This window comes from Hirundo rustica, chromosome 21 (assembly GCF_015227805.2).
Source record: "Hirundo rustica isolate bHirRus1 chromosome 21, bHirRus1.pri.v3, whole genome shotgun sequence".
Classification (NCBI taxonomy): domain Eukaryota; kingdom Metazoa; phylum Chordata; class Aves; order Passeriformes; family Hirundinidae; genus Hirundo; species Hirundo rustica.
The window spans coordinates 8,391,790-8,414,173 of record NC_053470.1 but is presented as its reverse complement, the minus strand read 5'-3'; the positions used below and the strand labels follow the sequence as shown (position 1 = coordinate 8,414,173).

At 42.5% G+C, this 22,384-nt stretch overlaps 1 long non-coding RNA gene across 2 annotated transcripts; it reads right to left on the bottom strand.

The window, feature by feature from the left end:
* Positions 1 to 4,463: 4,463 nt before the first annotated feature.
* On the bottom strand, positions 4,464 to 20,555 carry LOC120762053 (uncharacterized). Of its 2 annotated transcripts, none has more exons than XR_005703807.2 (3): positions 20,401 to 20,555; positions 7,019 to 7,250; positions 4,464 to 6,415 (listed from the first exon to the last, which is right to left on the bottom strand). It is a non-coding gene; the product is annotated as an uncharacterized LOC120762053 (long non-coding RNA). The 2 variants fall into 2 exon arrangements; XR_005703806.2 differs by having other exon boundaries at positions 20,429 to 20,555.
* Positions 20,556 to 22,384: the final 1,829 nt, after the last annotated feature.

Sequence of the window (22,384 nt, the reverse complement as noted above, 5' to 3'; positions counted from 1 at the left end):
TTATTTTGAGGATGGAGAAGCCAACCAGGACTTCATCAGCAAGTCAAGCTGGGGGCTTCTGAGACTGACTCCAAAAATCTGGGGGAATAATCAGCAGGCTCCTGGGCTGGCAGTGTTTGCACCAAGAAATCCCTCATGGTGATAGCATGAATCTCTGCCCAGGTTCAGAATTAAGTACCAGGCATGACATGACTTGTGCAAAACAGGAGGAGAAGAAGTCTTACTGCATGACCAGAAAAACTTGGGGTGGGTTTTCTTTTTCATTATTTCAAGGTATCAGTTATCTGAAAAGCTACAGACAACATTCCTTCTACCACTAATGCAATCATTAGATACCTTTAACTTAAACATTAAAACTTCCACCAGAGTGATAAAAAAAGGTTTTTATAGGTGCTTTGGAAGAAAAATCTTTTAAATCAGGTTGTGCCCTCTTTTGCTACAGAAAAAGGAAAAGTCCTCCCTAGCTCCACCTTCACTTCCAAGTCTTCATGCCCACAGCCCGGGTTTGAGGCTGGGCTTGTTCTTTAAACCATGGGGGAACTCAGGCTTTGGGGCAACCTGATGGTGACACAGAGTTTGGGCAGAGCCTGCTCTGAGAATGGCATTTTTTTATATTCCACAGCACCATTCCATTAAAATTTATGGTAAGGAAGATTCTGCTAAACTTCTGAGACCCTTAGCACTAAAAAACAATCCCTGAAGCCAGGCTGTGTTCACGTGGCAGCACAGACTGTGAGCAATATCCTGCACCCCACCCCAGGCTGGGGGGCATAATGCTCATGACTGACATAGGAAAATACAATAAAAATCTGAATACAACTGTATTAATTACCCCCACATAGAACACCGAGGCTTCATACGCCCTTTTGCCTCTCCAGCTGAAAGTGGCAAGTCAATAATGGCCACGAGAAACAGCATTTATTGCATGCAGCTTGCCTCCAAAGCCCTGAGCACGGAGATTTTTCTCTTCCATACTGTTTAAATATAGATGAGTGGTTTTTCAAAAATGGTAGAATTATTCAGTTCTTTGTTATTGATAAAATACTCACAAAGGTCGCAGATGCAGCACTTTGTAGATGATAAATATTCCCAACAGGAAAATCCACTGAAAAAAGCTGCTCTGACCTTTTATCCATTGCAAAATGACTTCCCAGGCAGTAACAGCCCCATTTTGTTTGGCTGGGGTTTTTTGTTTGTTCCCCTATGAACTTCGAAGATGTATTTTATTAGTCATTCCAGTAAAAAAAAAAAATAAATAAAACAACCCAGCAGCATTGCTAGTAAAATTCAGGAAGACATTACAGATAATTCCTGCTGCAGAAAAGAAAGCGAAGCACTGTGCATGGAGAGGATCAGTGAAATCACGATGTCCTTCACAAAATTATTGCTTCATTATTTGTACCCCTGATGTTCTCACACCCTTGGCTGTGTAGTCAAGCCACGCCTGTCCAAACTATTTCTCTAAATTTACATTAATACATTCATCTCATCGTGTGCCTGTGCCCCGACAATACACGTGCAGCTATGCATTATTTGCACAGAAACGGAAGAAATGTAATATTAAAACAAAATCTTCTCATTTATAAGCCCAGCTCGGAGCTTGTGAGACTTTTAAAGGGTATTTTCACCGGTTTGAGCGTGACAGTGGGTGAAGGCACTGCACACAGAGCTGACAGCGCTGGTTTGTGGTGCCACACTGCCAGGAGTGCTACATGCACACTGGAGTTTACAATAAAAACCTGGAGGTACTCAGGAGGTAACTTAAAATGTTAATGGTGCCCTCTTTTGTGCTAGGCAAGTCGGCTTAAATCCAATTCCCTGCGCCCTAAGACAAGGAAAATACTGTCAGCACTCGTCAGGGAGGGCAGAGAATGAGGTAAAATAGCTCTCCCTCAGGAAGCAGGCCTGCAGCACTGCGGTTTGAGGAGCCTCCAAGTATGAAAGGCGCAAGAATGTCATCACAAAACACCGGCCCCGGAGCGCAGGAGGGGTTAACGCTCTGCAGGAAGAGAAGCCCAGAGCAGATGGCCTCGGTCAAGCACAGCTCACAGCACACACTCCTGGCTTGGAGGGAGCAGCTCCCAGCCAGCTCACAGGTTCATGGAACATTTCCACGGACAATCTCCCGCCCAGGGCTCGCTGATTCCCACAGGAGTCAAGGGGCAGGCTGAAGGCAATCCCGCCACCTTGGCTGGGCGTCAGGCAAAGCCCAAACTCTTCCTCGCACCCCCAGAGAACAAAGCGGGGGTGCAGTCCAGTTTCCAGCACTTCCAGCACGGAGTGACAGCTCAGCTCCAGTTCCTCCCTGTACTCCACACGCTGCTGGAGGGTGCTCTGCACACCCCTTTGGGCCCTAAGGGAGGCTCTGGCATCACAGCTCGTAAACGCCACGCTGAGCACACGGCACACATCTCCCCAGAGGCACAAAGCACCAGACAGGCCTTGGATGCAGAGAGCTTTGTTTACTCATTACAAAGGAAACATCCTTTAATAAATATCCTCTGGGTCCTGTATTCCTGTAACAGCTTTATCTCTCCAACAGAATTAAGTGCTCCGTCTTACCAAGCAATCACATACGAATTAAGAAGACCTAACAATCGTTATTTTTGAGTGACTGGCAAGGGTGATATGGCTGATCTGTTCATTATTAGTTACAGCTCACAAAGGTCTTCACCAGAAACGCTGCTCCCACACAGTCTGTTGTGATATAAACACATTTTTAAGTGAGCTCAGGATCTCCTACCAACTCTTCTCCTCACCAAACCCCCTGCACATCTTTGCTGACTGGAAGTGGCCCGTGCACTTTAGCAAAGGCTACCTACATGAGTGAGAGAGAACAGATGTAGACCTCCTTTTTCATGTTTTATTTACACAGACTTGTAATTATTTGATGTTAAATGTATTGTTAACACATTTCTTTATAGTTTCTCCATTTATAATTTATTTGTGTAAAGGATGTTACAGCATCCCCTTATTACAAGAAGAGCCTCTGGAGCTCTGGGATTGCTGTCAATGAAATCTAGGGATTATTTGGGTCATCCATGAGTGAATTCCCTCCTTGTCAGAGAGCAGATTCACTTAGAAGACATTTGTGCTTCCTCAAGCTTCACTTTTAATTCTCCACTTGAGGAGCAGCAATGCAAGGCACCCACAGGAAAAAACCACAGAAACAAATCAACCAACCAACCAAAAAACAAACCTCAAAAAAAAAACCCAAAACCCCCACAAACCCAAAGCTACTCTGCAGATTATTCAGAGGCTCATTGCTGGCATTACCAGCAGGAGATGACCTAATGCCCACACCGGGCTGAACACAAATACCCGTTGTCCTCCCACCACCAGCGAGGAGCCAAACATTTGGAGCCCTCAGCCCGGGAGGCAGCCACCATAGGCACAATTATCAATTAGAATTGGAAGCTACAGCGGAGCAGTCTTAGATGAGGGATCAGTGCTTTGGAAAATGGGCAAGGAGAGGAGATACATCTGTCCCTGCACACTTCATTGAAGCAGGATTCAAAGTGCAATGTTGGTGGTTTAACATGAATGCAACACGTTTCTATAATCCTTATCAAACGTTCGCTCGCCAGATCAGCATAAAGCACAGCTTATTAAAATGGATAAGAGGGGATTATGTCATTCCCATTGTGAAGGAAAATAAAAGTGTTTAAAATACGGAGATTCTTTAATCTGTTGCTCGGAAGGCACCGTGCACGTTGCTGATGGAACAATGTGTGCGCATCCAACTTTTAATCACACAGGTCCTGACAAAGAGAATGGTGAAATGATTCCTTCCAGCACACAGGATAAGCTGTTAACAATATAATCCTGATTGCATGTCGAACTTTGATGATTTTGGTTTGGTTACTGAATAAGTATTTAATTACACTTTGCAAGTTATAACAACAAGGATGAGATTTCGGAGTCTAAACTCTCATTCTGAAGTTTTTTATATCTACTTTGGGCATAAATAGTGTTTTCTAACAAAATTTTATATGATTTCTGAGATTTAGCAAGCAAATCAAACAAAATTTGAGCACTCAGAAGTAAAGACCATAATTTTCAGCAAAGCCACATCCCAAATAAAGACATCTCTGATAAAAGAAATAGAATATTCAACAAGATTGAAACTAAGCTTTAAAAAAAAAAAAATCAGATCACAGTTGATATTATTGGATTCATTTAGGATGAGAGAGTATTATAACTTAAAAAATTGTCAAAGGTTATATTTCTTTAGCTGTGCTATTTTTAAAGATATATTTAGGAAAAAAGCTAAAAGAAATGGGAAGGGACATGTCTCTTCTTGGAAAATTGAGGAACCGGTGTCACCAGACTTCTCACCCCCTAAGCAGAGATCACAACCTGAGACAGTCACATAGGGCTTGAGACAGAACCTACAGGACTGAAAAATGCACTTCAGGGAGCTCAGAGGTTGAATAGATTCCCACATTGGACTTTACCCAGGCTTTGTTTTCAATAAAAGTTCTGCTTTATTTTGTCACAGGTTGACTCTGAGCTGACAGGCACTTGGGAAATATCCAAAATGAGGACGTATTGGAACACCTCAAATCTATTTATTTCTGCAAAAGAAGTCACAGCTTAAACAAAAGTCCTTAGCATCTGCAGCTTAGATGACTGTGACATCCTAACCACGTATCAATGACAAGCATATTTCTCAAATCTCATTTACTGAGAACAATAACTGTGCTGCTGTGGTGAGGTAGCACTCTGTATGAACCCACTGACCTACAGTTAAAATGTTTAATCTAGTATAGTTAAAATGTAAAATCAAGTATATAATTGAAGCCCCTTTAAGTTAAATTCAGTTAAGAATTTAAATTCAGGGAAGAAAAGGTTGGAGGACATTGTGACTCTCGTGATTTTATTCAGGTCAGTGATTAAGTTCTGGTCTAACTTAGAAGCAGCCTTGCACAGAATTTTGTCTTTTCCAAATCGTACCTGGGGGAAGTGCTTTTGCTAAAATCACAAGTGAGATCAGAAAAAAGCTGAGGATAGCACAGTAAAGAAAATATAAGAATATGAGAATGTTCCTGCATCAAGGGAGTTTTACTACTTGTACGTATTTGTGCTTCCACACTGGTTCTGAAAATAAGCTGATGCCTTCAGCAGTTGTACTTGCACTTAAATGCCCTTTGATCACTCAGGATTTGTCTTGTGACTGGGAGCAAATTAGAAGAGAGTGCTTTCAATTTACATCATTCAGACAGGGATTGAAAAATAAATACTGTAATAATGAATCCTAATAAAATTATACCTTCCTTAGAATGAGGTCATAGCAACATGTTATCATCAGATGGATTCAATTTTGTATTAAACCTGGGAAAACAGAAGAGCTCAGCACAAGAAATTAATCCTTTTCAAGAGCCATTGGTGCTGACAGAAGTTTCTGTGCTGTTGGCAGAACCCTCTGAGCAGTGCTCTGCTCCAGCCCAAGGGCAGAACAAACACCAGCAACTCATCAACTGCTCCAGCTGCCACCACAAATTTATGCAAGCAGACGAGGAGAACTGGGTAAACAGCTAGAAAGTTCCCCCAAAAATATTTACACCTCGAGTGAAGTGACTGGCAGGGCTGACTCCTTTGAGCAGAGGGATGTCCAGTGCTCCTGATGTACTTCTGACCCCTCAGCTCTGCAGGGATGAGGTAAAATAGGTCCAAATAAAAATTCAAATGTTACTCATGCTCTTTTCAAACACACTGCAACTTGAACTCCAATTGCTGTTTCTTTAGCATTAAAGGTAGTGAAGAACATTTTAGCTCTTCCATCAAGAAAAAGGAAAATACACTGCCATGGCTGAAATCAGCACAGGCTGGAGAACCAAGTGGAAAACGTACTTTTCCTGGTCTCTACAGTAACTCACCCCCCATGTCTTTGGCTTTCATTTTGTACACTGCTCAGCAGAAGTCACTAGTTTAATTTTTGCCCTGTTTCTTGCACGAGGAAAGCCAATCTGAGTAATGCTGAGCCAGCCAAGCCTGGTGTCACTTACATCAATCCTGCCTTTTTGTTAATCTGTGAAGAGTTAATTCTTCAGGTGCAACAGCAAGCGGGATTCTGTAGTTACATTGATAAAATAAATTATCATAGGGCTATTTTATTCTTAAATATTGATTTTAGAAAGGGAATGCATGAGTTCCTTGATAAACAGACCAGGACATCAATCATGCAATTTACTGTGACATTGAGTGAGATACGATGTCAAAAATGGGAGTTTCTGAAGGTGGTAACTTGTTGATTGAGGACAACAATCCACCCCAGCCTCAAATCTCCGCTGTTCTCATTGTGATGGCAGTGACCAAAGCAGTGAACCAACACAGTTATTTAATGCTAACAAAAGCCATGGTGGGAGCTGTAAGTCTGTGCTGCTCTAAGTGGAAAACGTACATCATGGTAAATCTAAAAAAAAAAAAAAAAAATTAAAATTATTAAAATGCTTCAAAGCATGTTTTAATGACAATTTTTTGAGCAAAACTGAAGATCTGAAATGGAAACAGCACAAACCTAAGCTGGTAACAACTTGAATTCATTTGAAGAACGAGAACACATTTCTTAGACCAGGTCCTCTGTAACCTCACAATAATTTTGGATTTGTATGTTTTATTCATTTCAAGAAGTGGCATTAACCACATAATTATTGTTGTAGTTTATTCCTGGTGTTGCTATGGATTAAACAGTAACTTATCTGTAGTAATTATGCAATAGGCTGTAACTAACTGAAATATGAACGCTGCCAGTTTGTCCCACTGCGTTTCAGATCTGGTACATAATTGTTAATGCTCACAACAGTGCAGTAATTGAATTACAGAACATTAGCCACATGATTATTATGGTTGTAGACTGCTATCAAAGGGAAGACTGTGAAATAAGACTCCAAACTCTGCAGTTATGAAGTTCACAGCAGCTGCATCTGTCCCACTCTTACCCTGAGACCTGTTCAATCACTACGAGAGCCATCACCTCTTTCACCTGTAAAATTTCAGCACACACAGCCAGCCTTACCTTCTGAAACAGCTTCATGGTTCCAAGCCTTAAGTCTGATTTTGTTGCAACCCACACGAGTCTTCCATGTTGTTAAATTGGCCAGGTTTCCAATGCTGAAAAATCGTAATCTATTTATTTGAATGAGCCTACCCTCGAGAGGCATTGAGCAGATCTATCTGCCACCGGTTATCAAACCAGGGTCCTGTGGGATTCACTTGACATGATGTCAGCTTTAGGTTGGACACCAAGGCTAAAACAGACATGAAGTTTCAACACACACAGGGTAAAAAAAAAAAAAAAAAAAAAAAAAAAAAGGCATTTCAGGGCAGAATTCTCCACAAAGGAACATGTTTAAGAACCTGCAAATGAATGTTCTTGTGAACTATTTCTGTTAGATCCCCATTTTTCTGGTCAGTCAGGGTATGCAAAAGCCTCAGCACAATTTTGGTCCCATATTATTGTGAACAAAGGTCATTATGTTCTACAGTTTCTTACATGTGCTGCAATTGAAATACAAAGTCACCAGTCCAAAGTGACTCATTTTGACTCTGAAAGCATCATAGCCCAACCTAAATGCTCATTTTATGTCACTGTTTAATTGGAGAGACTCTATCCCTGAGTTTTAGTCACTTGTTGCATATTTTTTTTTCAGATGAACTCAATGCCTTGCATCAGAAGAACATGACTGAGAACATAATTGAAATAATTACTCTTAAAAAGACTTCCACTGTTCTTTCTCCAGATTACTAAAGCTATCAGAAAGGCAGGTAATGTAGACCTGCATGAGCAAGGAGAAGGCAGTGTGGAAACAGCAAATGTGAACTTTTCACCCGCTGGGGTTTCTGCATCTGGCACCTCTGGGTTGTTCTTCCACCCCTACACAGCTTCCATGAGCTCTTTTAATGCTTGAAGCTGCAGATTATTTGTGGTGAATAAAGCCCTAACGGATTACTCATTGTTAATTAAATAACCTGATTCTGTCCACTGAATCTAATGCATTATAGTATTTAATGTTTGTTTGGTAAACTGCTTTGCTAAATGCTCCTTTGACTTTTATTGGTAATAAACATTAAGCATTTATGGCCTGTGAAAGCAGTTTCACATCTAGCTTATGCTGTTACTATTTACAGTTTGTTAATGAAATACCATTAACTTGCTCCAAACTGCAACTTGTTTTTGTTCTACCCCTTAACTTTTATTATATAGCATATAGAATAAGTCAATGGAAATCGCATGAACTGTAAGAAACAATGGTACTTGTTACAAAAAACCCCTTTACACTGTCAAATCCAAACATGTCCTTAACTAAATAAAGCTCCAGCTGGTATTATTTTCCTTTTGATTCTTGCTTTTGCTCTGTGCACACATCCATTGATTTGCGAGTGGAATTCCCAGTGTCTGTTCCCTGCAAAGGGCGGACATCAGCTCCATGAGACCCCAGGAAAAGTGCATTTGAGACACATCTGAGGGGAGCCTGGCTCAGTCCAAAATTAAACCTTCACTGTGCATGACAGTGGCTCCACACAACCGCAGCTATCTGAACTCAGTAGGTAAAATGTGCCCGCTCAAAAATAAAATCCCTTTTCCCCCTCCACAAAACCAGACACGTGCTCCTCTTCCTGTGCTAACACAACGCAGCTCCTGAGAGCTCTTGGAATTTAAGAGCAGCAGCCTGTGCGTGCAAGTGATTTGTGTTGCTGCACTGGAGAAGCAATGCATTTTGTCTGCAGGGGTATAAAACACAGGGCTCTGCCAATTTAACACTCTCCTGTCTGTCCTGGGCAGTGGCAAACAACTTAAGTGAGCCCAGCTCTCACACAAACGTTGTGCTTTTCAGGATTTGTTTTTGCATTTGTTTTAAAATGCTTTCCTTTGATTTTGCATTTGTTTTAAAATTCTTTTCTCTGGCTGTTAGATGTGCCCCACAAACACGCTGATTTGGTATATTGTGTAATCATATCCCACGCTTGGTCTGTGCCCACAGAGGGGAACATACTGCCCAACACTTCTGTTCTCTTTGCAAAGCAGACTTGAAAAACTTAAAAAAAAAAAAAGTTTGGTCTTTGTGATGCATTTAATTTCTGTAAAGAAACCATTACTGTGACAGTGCAGTTTTCTCCAGTGGAAGCAGCTGAGTGATTCATCATTCTCCTAAGGAAACATCTAATTTTGTTCAAGAAATTCATGAAATAAATGAGATGGCAAGGATTCCAGCTGTTGTGTGCTTAAGAACAACACTACATCTATCGAGCAGTGAACACAACACAGTTTCAAAAGGGGTGACAGGGAGGGCTGTCCTCAGCCTGCCTTTTGGGTGCTCCACTGCCATTTTAAGGTCTCCAAACTTGCATCCTTGCCTTTGGGTGCTGCTCAAGGGTGAGCAGTACAATCTTCCCTGTGGCTGATTTACTGAGTTGTGATTTTATTTTTTTTTTTCCCTTGAAGTTGTTTTTATTTAATATTGATTACTGTAGAGTGCTGTAAGGTAACAGCATGAATGTTATTAACTTACCGGTAGGGTACATTTTGTCTTTGAAAAAAAAAAAAAAAGAAAGAAATGTTTGTTTGTGAAGGTTTTAATCTTCATGAATAGATCCATGATGAATAAGTGTTAAGGGGAACATTGAGAAAGTCTGATTTTTAGGCTCAAGTCATACAATCTTAGAGGAAAAAAGAAACGATCTCACACTCTTCTGTCCACCTACCTCCCCAAACCCAGGCAGGAGTAAGCTAAGAGGTGTCTAAAAGAAGCTAATCTATTCTTAACCTTGCTTCCTAAGTGACAGCAAAATTAAATTGAAGCAATCATGAATCATAGGAGGATCAGAGCTGAGTAACTAATTGGCCTATTTTCTGTACTGTCAGAATCCTCTCGAGCAATTTTCCTCAATTATAACTGCAAATCAGCATGTTATTTCCTCCTCACAAACTACCCATTGCTGAGGGACTAACTAGGTGTCCCAGGATATTTCCTGATCTAATGCTGGAGGCCAATTTCCACTGTTAAATAATTACAGAAAGTTCAGAGTCCTGTGTTGAAGGGCAAAAAGGAAAAAAAAAAAAACCCTTTTACCTATAAAAAGAGAATAAGCCTTGTTTTTAACAGCAGGCTTTCCCAATAATTGGGCACCTTCTTTGATCAAATCTAGGGACAGCCTCCACAGAAGATTCTCAACTCAACTGGCTCTTCAGATATTGATTTCCCTTCAGCATGAAGACTGCAATACTAAAAATCTGCCAAATGCAGGGTCCACTGGAAAAAGGGACAGCAGCTATTCACTCTGTTGTTCAGGGAGATCAAAGTTATGATGAAACCTGCATTCAGTGACACCAGCCAAGGGGAGCTGGTGGCTTCTCTGGCTACCCGCTCCTCACATCCGAGACACATCCCACCTGTTGTGTGCCTTCTTCAAGGTGCATTATTATGTCTGTCAATTGGTTAACACCAGTTTGCCCTTGTAATAGCAAACATGCCATGAAAACACAAAACCTCATCTATTCTAAAGCACAAATAACACCTCAGAGAGATCCCTTTGGGAAAAGGAAGGTGATGAAACAATTGACCCTTCTAAAACGTGCTATCCAAATTTCCTCATTTCAACCAGACTATAAAAACACATAGATCAACAAAACTTATCTGGGAAAAAAAAAAAAAAAAAAAGAGGGAAAAAAAAAGGTTAAAAAAACCCCACCAACTTTCTTATTAATTTCAGAGCAGGGGGACCTCACTGGATGAGGAAGGATTCGGGTCTGCCAGGTGAAGATCCAGCAGATTCACCCTGACCTGGCAGGGCAGTGAGGAACACAGCAGCCTCGGGGCTTTTGTTTGTTTGCTTGTTTTTCAAAACCTTTCCCGTTACTAGCAGCTTGCCTGCCCAGGGGCTGAGCAGGATTTGCTTTCAGAGCGATTCCTTCTGGCTCATTAGTAATGACAGGCTCATTTTCCCCAGTGACACCAGTGCTGGTGCCACAGAGGTCTTTACTCATCTTTCACATACACTTGACATGAGGGAAGAATTGTTATAAGCATTATTCAGGCATCTTCCCTTGTTACTTGAGCTGAGGAAGAGATTTTGGATTCAGCATCAGTAGTACAGCTTGAAACCCCATCCCATACCACAAAAAATAATGGCTTAGTATTGGAAATACTTTCATCTCAGGGAGTCAAAAGCTTAAAAAAAAATTAAAAAAAAACAGAAAAAAACCACATAAATTCTGTGCGTGCATATGTGTGAATAATCCTAACATTCTTTTCTACATCATGAAGAGTTTAACTTGTCCAAGCCCTGCTCTCAGTGGTGACATTTCACTATTTTTTTGGTAGGGTTGTTTTTTGGTTGCTTGGTTTATTCCTGGGATTTCTTTTAAGTAGGCAGCTATCTATAAACTAAAAGGAAATAGATTATTGGAACAACACAGAGATACTAGAACATATTTAAGGTTTCTTAGCTCTCAATAGCTGCACTAAGGTCACAGTGTAGAGTAGCAAAGAGACTACCCCCTTCAGATCAGCTGGAATTGTGCCCCAAAATCTTCAATTGATTTCTAAAAATCTCTCTCTGTATATTTCTATTTCATAGAAATATCCACTAAGTTTCTCAGTGGTGCATTGCAGCTCTCTAAAGCAGCACCTATGATGTCTGGAGGAAGAGCTTCATCAAAGGTGTTGAAATGGTCACACTTAAATAAATAACTTCAGATGGCCTTGATTCAGTAATTTCTTGAAAGTAAAAGTGTGCGTTCATAATCTGTGCTCAAGAAACGCTTCTTACGCTGCCCAGTTAAGAAACAGAAGAATGTTTATCTGAGGTCAACGGGGAAATCATTCAAAGACAAAGAGAAATTATGTAAGGAATACTTCAAACATGTATAATCTGCCAATTTTTTAATGTCCTTCAGTTTTATTGTGTTTTGGCAATGAGCCACTGCAGCTCCAAAGCAGCAGCTTTTATTCAGCTGTGGACCGCAGGGCACAGCATCTCCTTTTCTCTTTGCCTGTTGGGACTTTCAGATGTGCATTAAAAAAAAAGAGAAAGCAAGCATAACACTATTGACTTCAGTGATGTTTTGATGTTTTGTTGGTAGCACAGAGTATCATTTAGCTCAAAGCAAGTGAATGCAAAATCTAATCAAGAGAACCCCAAGGAGAGCCCAGGATTTCCAGCTCTCTAACAAAGATGAGCTGACAGAAGGTTAAATGATGTGAGTTCTAAAGTCCTGAAGCATTGTCTGATGGGGGGAACTGCAGCAGTGGAAAGAAGATGCCTTGAACTCATTTACAGTGGATGGAGAATTCAGAGCTAAAGCTGAGAACGTTCAGAATTTGTGCCAAGAGAGGGAGGGCACACGGAGCAGCAGTGCCAGGGCAGAGCACCACAGCTGGGCTCACACACTTCGCCAAGAGCAGGGCTGCCCAGGGGATGCACTGCTTGGTGCGCTCTGGGAACCCCAGCAGAGCCCTCGGGTGTGAGGGAGCCGTGCTGTGCCCTCACACACACTGCCAGAACACACAACACCCACACACAGGGGCCAGTGCTCAAGGGGAACACACTGTCACTCCACTTTGGAAAGCGCCACAGGAAATAGCGTTCATCTTCAGGCTGGCAGAGAGCAGGCTTACATTAGCTGGCAGGGAGGACGCTTCCCTGTGAGAGAGGGGGGCCCTGGCACAGGGGACACAAAGCTGCGGGTGCCCCAGCCCTGGAAGGGGTTAATGCCAGAAAGGATGGGCCCTTGAGCAATCAGCCCTGCTGGAAGGTGATGGTCCACCCTAAAGCACGCAGTGATTCTACTGATTGCTGGAGAGGAGCAGATGGAGTGCTGGATGACACTTCCCTTCTCTCTTGCAGGCAGCTACCATCAGCTTCAGCACACAAAGAGAGCCAGAACTTCACCACACTTTCTTGAGAGAAGCTAGAACTCACACCAAGCTATTCAATAACTCCTAACAATTAATCAGTGTTTTTTGTTGGATTTAATCTGCAATAATGGGTTGGGGAGACCCAGAGGCATTCCATGAGTTTTTTATTCCATTGTCAGTCTCACTGAAGGCAGAGACACAAAAAATGGTAAAACTCAGCCATAACAACAGAAGCCAAAGTTCTCTTTGTTCCAAGGCCTTTAACAAGTTCTTTAGCCAACAGGCCAATGCTAAAAGCTCACAAACATCTACTTGAGCCAGTCACTAAACACTGCACATACACCTTACAGCATGCAACAGCTGCTTGTGCTGTGTTTTTTGCAGCTCAGAAACTTTCCATGCTCCAAATGTTTCAAGGCCTAAAATTCAACTCTGTTTCCAACCTCTATCCATGTGAGCTCATTACAAGGCTGTCAAAGTGCTCTGCTTTTTTAGTTCCCACATTTTCCCTGCTTGGAACAACCAGAAGCTCCATGGCCCTGGGTGCACCAGTAGCCTCTGAGCACCCTGAGCAGGCTCACAGGACAGCAGCCCTCCCAAAAACAGCCCTTGCCCCAGTGGTGCTGCTCCATCCCAAAAAACTGCAAGCACCCCTCCCTGAAAACATCCTTTTATTTATGGTGTCACGTCAAGTAGGTGCTGCCTGTGTGCATAACAACAGCAGGAGACAAGGGGGATTCAATAAAATAAAAAATCTATAAATGGCATCACCTCACATTAAACTTTTGGCTGGAGGTGAACGTGGAGTAGACTTGACATTCCAAGTTATCCAGGTCAGACATTTAACTCTGCCTGGCCCAGGTCCATCCCTCCCCAAGGAAGGGCTCTTCTCTCCTAATGGATGCATGTGCTCACTTTACATTTTCCCAAAGCCAGGAGAGAGGTTCAGATTGAGCTTGGCTGATATCCAAGCTCGAGCTGCACAGAAACACGAGGTGACTGCAAATACACTAATCAAAAATGTAGAGTGAAGCAGGGAACAGAGTATTATCTCTTAAGAGGAGAGTTTAATTCTGGTTTCTACCCCGATTTTCTACCAATGTTTTCTCATAAGTATTAGTGATGCTGTTTCTAATCACCCCTAATATGACAGAGAAGATAATTAGATTAATTATAGCCAAAGCCTTTGACTTCTTTTGTGCACCCAGATCATAGCACCAGAATGCAGAATGCTAACAAAAATCATGGACTTCCTCAAAAAATCCTTATGAGTTCAGAAATAAATATGGGCAAGCAAATTTCAAAATTAAGACCCAAATTTCAGAATAGGCAAGCCAGATTAAAGGAATTGGGACAAAAATACAACTCCTCACAGCTAGCAAAAAAAAAAAAAGCGCAGAATTTTTTCCCTGTAAGGGTCAATAAAGTAGGATTAGGATTTTTTTTTAATTGATGAAGGTTTAAAGATTATGTTCAGAGGTTCACAGATGACTTCTGAAAAACAAACAAGATGTCTAAGTGACCTGTGCTCAGTTTATTAAAAAAAAAAAGTCAGTTTTAACACCATGACCTATGTATGTAAATCAATTCAATCTGAGCATACTTTGGATTAAATATAGGGGTTTTTTTAGCCAGACCATTGTCTTATTCAACACATTTATTATCCACATAACTGGAAAACCCAAAGTTATAAAGTGAACAGAACTCCCATATTTCAAGACCTGACGAGCAGATGGACTCATTAAACTACCTTGAAATGTGAACTTTCGCATCTCCCTGAGTTTGAGATGATCTGTGCACATGACCTGGAGATTTCTGCTGGCCTGAAGCTCTGCTCCTCCAGGACCTTTTGTAATGATACAACACATGCAGATGTGTTTAAAAGAGAATGTTTGACACTAGAGGCTTGTCAGAAGCAAACCCAGAGCCTCCAGGTGCCAGCCAGTCCAAGGTCTGACAGAGCTGCAGCTCAGTTTGGATCCCACCACGTGGTAAACGTCCCCGCAAGGCTGCCTGGAGCCTCACGCCATCTCCCACCCTCCGGGTTTGATTTTATTGGATCTTCCCAGGGATCCCACTGAATGATTTATGTACCACCTGTACTCTAAGGGAATTGGCATTTCTCTGCTGAAGGCAAGACAAATTACAGAGGGAGCCCACAATGGGTCACTTGGAACAACCACAGCCACCTCCAAGGAGATCTTAATCGGCAAGTGGTGGAAAGAGAGTAACCAAAGGAAAATAACACCACAGAACTGAGGGCAATCAGGGTGCTTCAGGGTATGGATTGGAGCCCAGGGGCCTCAGACTGAGCAGGGCAGACCTGAAAAGCAGTGAAATTGTTATTAAAATAACAGACTGGCAATTGGTGTGCAACTGGGGGTTGTGACAGTAAAGCTCTGCAATTCCAGATGGTAACAAGGAGCAACTATTCCTCTCAGCTCTGACTCCAGGGGATCACTGAATTACTGCTGCTCCCATTTTCCCAGCAGAGCAGCCCTGCTGTGTCCCTGGGAGTGCTCCAAGAGCTCCTGGAGCCTCCTGCCTCCTCCCAGGACAGCTTTCACACATCAGAGCCACCCTGTTCCCAGCGCTTCCTCAGGAACCATTGAGGTTTCGGTGAAACTGGGAAGATTAATTAAGTGATAGCGAGTTTGAGCATGGGAGATGGATGATTAAAAGTTCTCAAGGTAAGAGTAGGTACTATCTTTTCAGCGAGTGGTGCCTACTTATATTGATGAATTTCTTGCTCAGTGGTCTCTAATGTCACTTCAAGATGAGAAGCTGGAGTGCTGTAAAGAGAAATTCTCTAAAAACTACTCTGCTGACACTGTAACACCACTTAAGCACAAAGCCAGATAATGCAGCATCACTCAAATACTGCCAGACTGATAATATTTTTAAGCTATTGAAATGAAAGAAAGACTTCTGATTTATTGGTATTGCTGTAAAAATTATCAGAGCAGTTTGGGGGGAAAAAAAGCGCAGCAGTTCAAATTATTACACTCAAGCGATATTTTCTACTTTTTTTCATTTACAAGCTGATCTGCACTTCTCAAAACTGCATGACTGTTAGAAAAGTGCCTCTCTCTGGTAAATTCTGAACAGGTGGATAGACAGGGAGGGCAGCACCAGCAGCACAAGCTTTCCCAGCCACAGCCCAGCTCTGCACAGGATCATTTGCTCAGTGCTGGTCCTGGGGAACTCGGGGTTTTGTGGCAGGGGCTGCCAGGCAGAGAGAGCGCACAGGAAAAATGACAGATTTGGTGATGGAGAAGTGGCCAGGCAAGCTGAACAGAGAGAACAGGCTCAGTCTCCCATTAGTAATGGTGGCTGGTGCTATCCACTACTTTTGAATTCCTTAATTCACTAAAAGCAATGTAAAACTTAAGCATTTCCAGTTTATCTAATCTTTAATCCAACGAAGGCCACACACTTATAGGAGCCACGTATAAATATTCACCAGAGTCATCTGAAGAGGGACAAAAGTATACAACTGCTCTTAATTTCAGGCTTTCCTGCTTTTTCTTTTTAAATCTCTCGCTCCTCTATTTGTCATAGTGCAATCACAGGTCAAACATCCCTAACTAAACACAAACAAGCCTCTGCTGTGCAGAATAACGAGCCTCAGCTGGGAAGCAGCCATCGATGGAATAATCAATAGCACACGTCTGAAGAAAGCACGGAGGTTGTAAAATCGTCTGTATGCCTGACACTTATCAGAGATAGCATTAATCCCTAGAAGGGATCTGTGATGCCTCCCAGTATTACTTTTTTACCCAGAAGTATCCAAAGAATTAATTATAAAGTTGATTTTTGAACAGTGCTTTAAACTGGAAATCACTCCAGAGTTTAAATTAAGCAGTAGATTGAAACGACTAATGGTTATTAAGCAATGATTAAACAAAAGAGCTGCAGCTACTGGCTATAAAAAGGTTTGTGCTGCTTATCACCGTGTCCTGAGACAGGTGACTGATGCTGAGTGTGTGCTAATTCCTGCAACATCTTTAGCAGTGAGGGGAGTGACACTCCCAGCCTCTCAAAATAACACCTCAGGGTATTGAAATTGGGAATTCTCAGGTGTTTTCAGAGCCAGGACTCTATGAGACAGTTCAAGACCTCGCTCAGACATCAGCCACTTTGTGCTCACACAGCTCCAAGAAAGCCCTGGCTTGTTCCCATCATGCTGCAGAGCAGGGAAAAGGGAAGAGAAAGCCAGCACAGAAAAGCTGTGAGTGCAGAGGAATTAAGTTCAGTCCCGTGAGGCACCTTGGACCAAACTTGACATTTGCCTTTTATGTAAAAAACCCTCGTGATTCACTCCCTGTCTGTTTGGGGATGTCGTGGAGTAAAAACCTGCCTGCACCAGGGAAGGACAGTTACAGCAATGTCTTCATACCACACACTTCCTTCCCTGTGCACTGCAACCTCTGGCACAAAACTTGAGAACTGCTTGAAATGAAATCCCTGCCTCCCGGAGCCCTATCCATTGAATGTCTCTCGCCTTGCAGGAAGCTGGAACAATGGGTGAATCAAAGGCAGCAGAAAAATCACCCTGTCGGGGGCAGAGAACAGCAGCTGAGAGGCAAGCACTAGGAATAGCCCAAAAATTTCCATTATTTCCGTAAAAGAAAAATTTGAAGGTTTTGCTGGGGGGAGAAAGAGAGGGGATGGGGGAAGAAATCCCAGACAAGAATGCCTGATTATTCTGAAACATCAGTAGGGAATTTCAACTCTAAACACGTGCTGAATTATATGGCTTAAACATGTCAGATGCTATGGCCAAAATACATTACTGATTTACTTAAAAAAACTGTAAATCACAATGTATTTAACCAAAAGACTTCCAATTAACCTGATTTTTTTTTTTAAATTTTGTTTGCCACAGCACATAAGATCCATTCATCCAAAGAGCCCCAGCAAAAGCATTTTCCAGTGGTTCCAGCTGCAGAGGGAATCTGCTCGTGTCCTGCAGACCTGCCTCCCACCCTGCACAGCTGCGAGCTGTTAGCAGAACGCAGAGTGGGGGAAAAGAGCAGCTCCTGGCTGTTTTACCCCACTCAAATTCGACACAGGACCCTCACCAGCAAGCTGGCTCTGTCACTCAGGTGCAGTCTGTGATGGAGATCTCTATTGCATCCAAAGGAAGGCTGATGGCATTAGAAGGGGCCATGTCAAGAACTGGAGTGCCAGGAAACATCAGAGCTTGGCACTTTTTAGCTTGCACACTCCCTGTGCCACTCCATCAAGCACTGATCTCAAGAAGCATTAATTAGCAATTTATATCACACAGTGGCAATGATATTTTTAGTGCGTTCAACATAAGCAGTTGGAATGCCAGTAAGGAACTGCTGCAGGGAGCTGTGAGAGCAAAAATTACACCTCAGTGAACAAATACCCAAACTGGAGATGGATTCTGCCACCAGATGAGCCCGATACTCGTTTCTGATAACAGCACTGCTGGGAGAAACACGCAGTGAAGAGACAACATAAAACAGGAGAGCTGCTCTTGCAATTACAGGGTGACAGGGCTGTAACACCACAACGTTTACACTACATATAAATCAGCCTCTCAGCTGGCCCTTCCTTGTAAAAGTGTCAGTCAGTCAAACCACTCTCCTCAAACTACCAGAGGTTTTCAGGATCATTTCCCTGAGCGTTTGGACACTCCTAAAGAGCTTCTCAAACAGAAAGCAAAAAGCACTTGGAAAGTGTGCTGGCCTCCACAGGGAAAACCTGCAGAAGCAAACCACCTGTTTGTGTTTTGCTGGGATCAACTGCTTCACTCTCCCTGACCAGGAAAACTTTGGAAAAGCAATTACACAAAACTGCCGGTCAAAATATTTCTTACATTGACAAATAATTCTGTTTTTGTAAAATGTGCGTGTTTGGGCTTAGCAGGAGTCTCCAAGCCGTTTTCATATTTGCTTAAAGCATTATAGTACAAATATGTTTAAAGCAGACAGTAAGTTTGATTGTGCTATGTGGAGTTCTATTCCTGAGTTCCACATCAACCCCATTTCCATGACTGGTTTTATCACAGCGTTCTGATAATTTAACTCATATTTTTAATACTCATTCAATTCAGCAGTCTCCAGAGTACTCAGTGTTAATAATGAATCCTGTCCTGAGGATTGCTGGTGAAAGCAAGAGACACCACGAGAGAACTGTAACAGCATCTCCCGTGGCTCAGAGAGCTGAATTAATTCATCCGCGTTGACAAAGGGAGTTCATTAGACAGGGTCTGCTGAATCATGATGGGGAAATCTAAGAGGTGGCTGCCCTTGTCTGCTCGACTGACTCCACCCCATAATTGATGGCACCACGAGTTAATACAGCCTGGATGAGCCATTCCCTCCTGCCACGCTGCTGGATTAGCTGAGGAGCAGAGGATGTGGGCTCCCTGCTCACCCTCAGGTCACTGCCACAGTGGTCTGCACTACCAGGAGTTTTCCTTCTCCTGGCTCCTCACAGCCTGCTCAGCTCACCCCATCTCTTGAATACAGTCTTATTTCTGCAATATTAATAGACAACTCAGAACAGAACATTTTCCATCATTCTAGGTACTCATTTGTTGCATTGTTAGAGACATGAAGAATCTAGGGTACAACACACGAAGCAACTAAAGCAATTAGGAACAAATCTTTGCACACTTTTAAACATCCTGAGTGTCCTCAGGGTGTAAGAAGGGTAAAATGACAGGCTGCAGGTAAGGGCCCAGCCTTGCACAGGGCACATAGCCACTCATAAGAAAAAAAATTCAACAAATCCTGTGGCAAAACAATGCAGGAACTTAATAATATTCCCTGTATTTAGTTGTATTTAATCACAAGATAAGCAAACGCAATATGAAGCAGAGATTTAGGAACAGAAGACACAAACCAGTCACTGTCCAGCAAGGAGACACTTTGCTAAGGGTGAAAGGCAGCTTCCCAGTATGATATCCTCATTAACACAGCTATTTATAACCACAAGGATAACTTAACCAATATTATATTATATTAGCCTGAAATCAAAGGGCACTGCCCCACCCCATCAGAGATACAGTAGATACACATCTGAAAATAAAGTCCAATTAGCTTAAAGAGACAAACCCATCCCTCTGCAACATTGTCAGTATTAATGAGGTAAGAGAGCCATTGTCCTTTCCCCAGCTTCTAAATTCCCATTTTACAGGTTGAGCAAACCCATCACAAACCCATTCACCAGGCTTGGAGCAACTCACACCACACAGCTGAGCAGTCCAGATCCAGCTCCCTGCCCTCAGCTGTGCCCAGAGCTCCTGAACTGAGCCCTGGCACCTCCTCAGTTCCCTGCAGCTGAGAAACTCCAACAACAAGAACAACCATCTCCCCTGCTGAGGCCATTCTGCTCTAAAGCACAGCCATGGCTTTCTCTGGGGCCAGCACCATCAGCACTGCCTGGCTGAGAGGAGGTGCTGCAGTGCTGATCTAAAACTCTGAGCAGGAAAACACAGACACAGCACAGCACCCATCCCCTTTACCCCAGATATCAGCTTTTCCTCACCCATCCTTCACACCTGTGGTTGTGCTCCCCAAAGAACTCACTGTGAGCTGCTCTGCACATCGCTGAGGTGCTGTCTCCATGAGGCTGTGCTTGACAAAGTCCCCACCTTCAGCAGCTCACCCACTTTGTGCCAGCCAGCACTCCACCTCCACAAACTGCCCCCACCCCTCAGCTGGGTCATCTGTATTTATGCCTTGGCCACACCCTCATCTCATCACCTGCACAGCTCCCACCCTCTCCCACCTCCCACCACAACTGCAGATTGATAAAAACACATTTTTGGGGAAACATGAGCCTGATTACTCCTGCTGCTTCTTATTTTCTTCATGCATAAAGGGGAAAAAAAAAAAAAAAAAAAACCACCAAAAAAAAAAAAAAAACCCCACAAAAAAAACCCAACCACCAAAAAAAAAAAAAAAAAAAAAAAAAAAAAAACCACACAGAAAAACCCCAACCCACAAAACCACAAAAAACCAAACCAAAACACGACAAAACTTTTCTAGAGGGAGAGAATGAGAAAGAAGGTCTTTGAGCCAGTGGCAATAAAGGGAACTCCAACAAAGCATCCAGGTCTTCAGGTTTTGGAGACTTTGAAAGCTCATTGAAGTGCAGCAGTATGGAAAGCCCACCAAAATAAACAGAAATAGTTCAGTTTACTAGAGCAGTCTGGAATGAGGCCTCTGGAAATCTGGCTCACACACAGGGAGCTGAGCAGACCATCGTGTGTGCTGCCTGCCACCAAGTACTCTGAGTAATCTCTATTAATACTCCTCTCATTACAAAGTGACAGCAAAGGTGCTGACATTATTTGCTGAGTATTTTTCTTGCTAAAATCAATTCCTAACAGTGACCACAGCAAGTTGGGCTTTTTCATAAAATTCATACTTAAAATAGCCATGAATCTCCTTAATGTGTCATTTGACATTTGTTATTACTTGGCTGTGGACTGGCTTTGAATATTTTATGAAATATTTATGGCAGAAGGGGATATGGGATTCATAGGAGCAAGACACATACAATATGTGGAACATTAGTGACAATTACCACGAGGGTAAAATTTGTATAATCAGCCATCACTTTCTTTTGAAAAAATACAGACTTAATTGGTGGCAGGCGGATATTTCTTCCATTTTAAGACTGCATTTTTTTTAGGACTGATTTGCATGGTTTTCTTCACTTTTTCAGGATTAAATAAAATTCTGTTTAAATGTGAACTTTGGCTAATTAACTCATGGTAAACAGAGAAATGTCCTGTTTTCTTTTAAGACATATTTTGCAAATTCCCTTTTTGTCCCTAATAATTTGTCAGAAGGAGAGAAGAGTAATTATGTGCATCACATCCATCTAATGTGCAAGCAGATTGCGAGCAGGTGAATGCAAAATTAATGAAAAAAAAAGATGTTTCTGCTGTGTTTGTCGGAAAGTGGATTGAATTAAAAATCTTTAATTAAAATTTATTCTAAAAGTTCCGTGATTACAAGATATTCTCCAGCGATAATGACAGATCCCATTTTAGGAAAAGAAACACTGAGTCACTGCAGTGTCTCCCAAGCAAGGTGTGTCTGGACTTCCCAAAGGACAATTGGCTGTGAAATCCTAGGTGTAAAATCCCCCCCCTGCCCCAGCTGAGTAGCACAAAATACATAAATTGCCATAAAAATACCCTGTGCCGTGGGGACACGCTGCCCAGCAGCTCAGACTCTGTCAGCCACACTCGGGCAGCCTCCACTGGAAGAAATGTCTGAGAAAATGGAAATTCACCTGCTCTCGTTTGTGCAGGGCTCGAGACAACACTTGGAGGGGGTTTTGCTTCTGGATTTATATCCCCTGCTGGAGCAGAGGCAGGGAAAATAAGTCAGGACCTGCTGCTGTGTGTGTGCTGCACCATCACTGGAGTCGTAGGTTTAATGTAAAGCTGGAGTTGGCTTTGCAGGGCAGATCTGTAGTTACTACTCGTGCAACGAGACTTACAAGGGACAGCAGGGACTGAAGGGCAC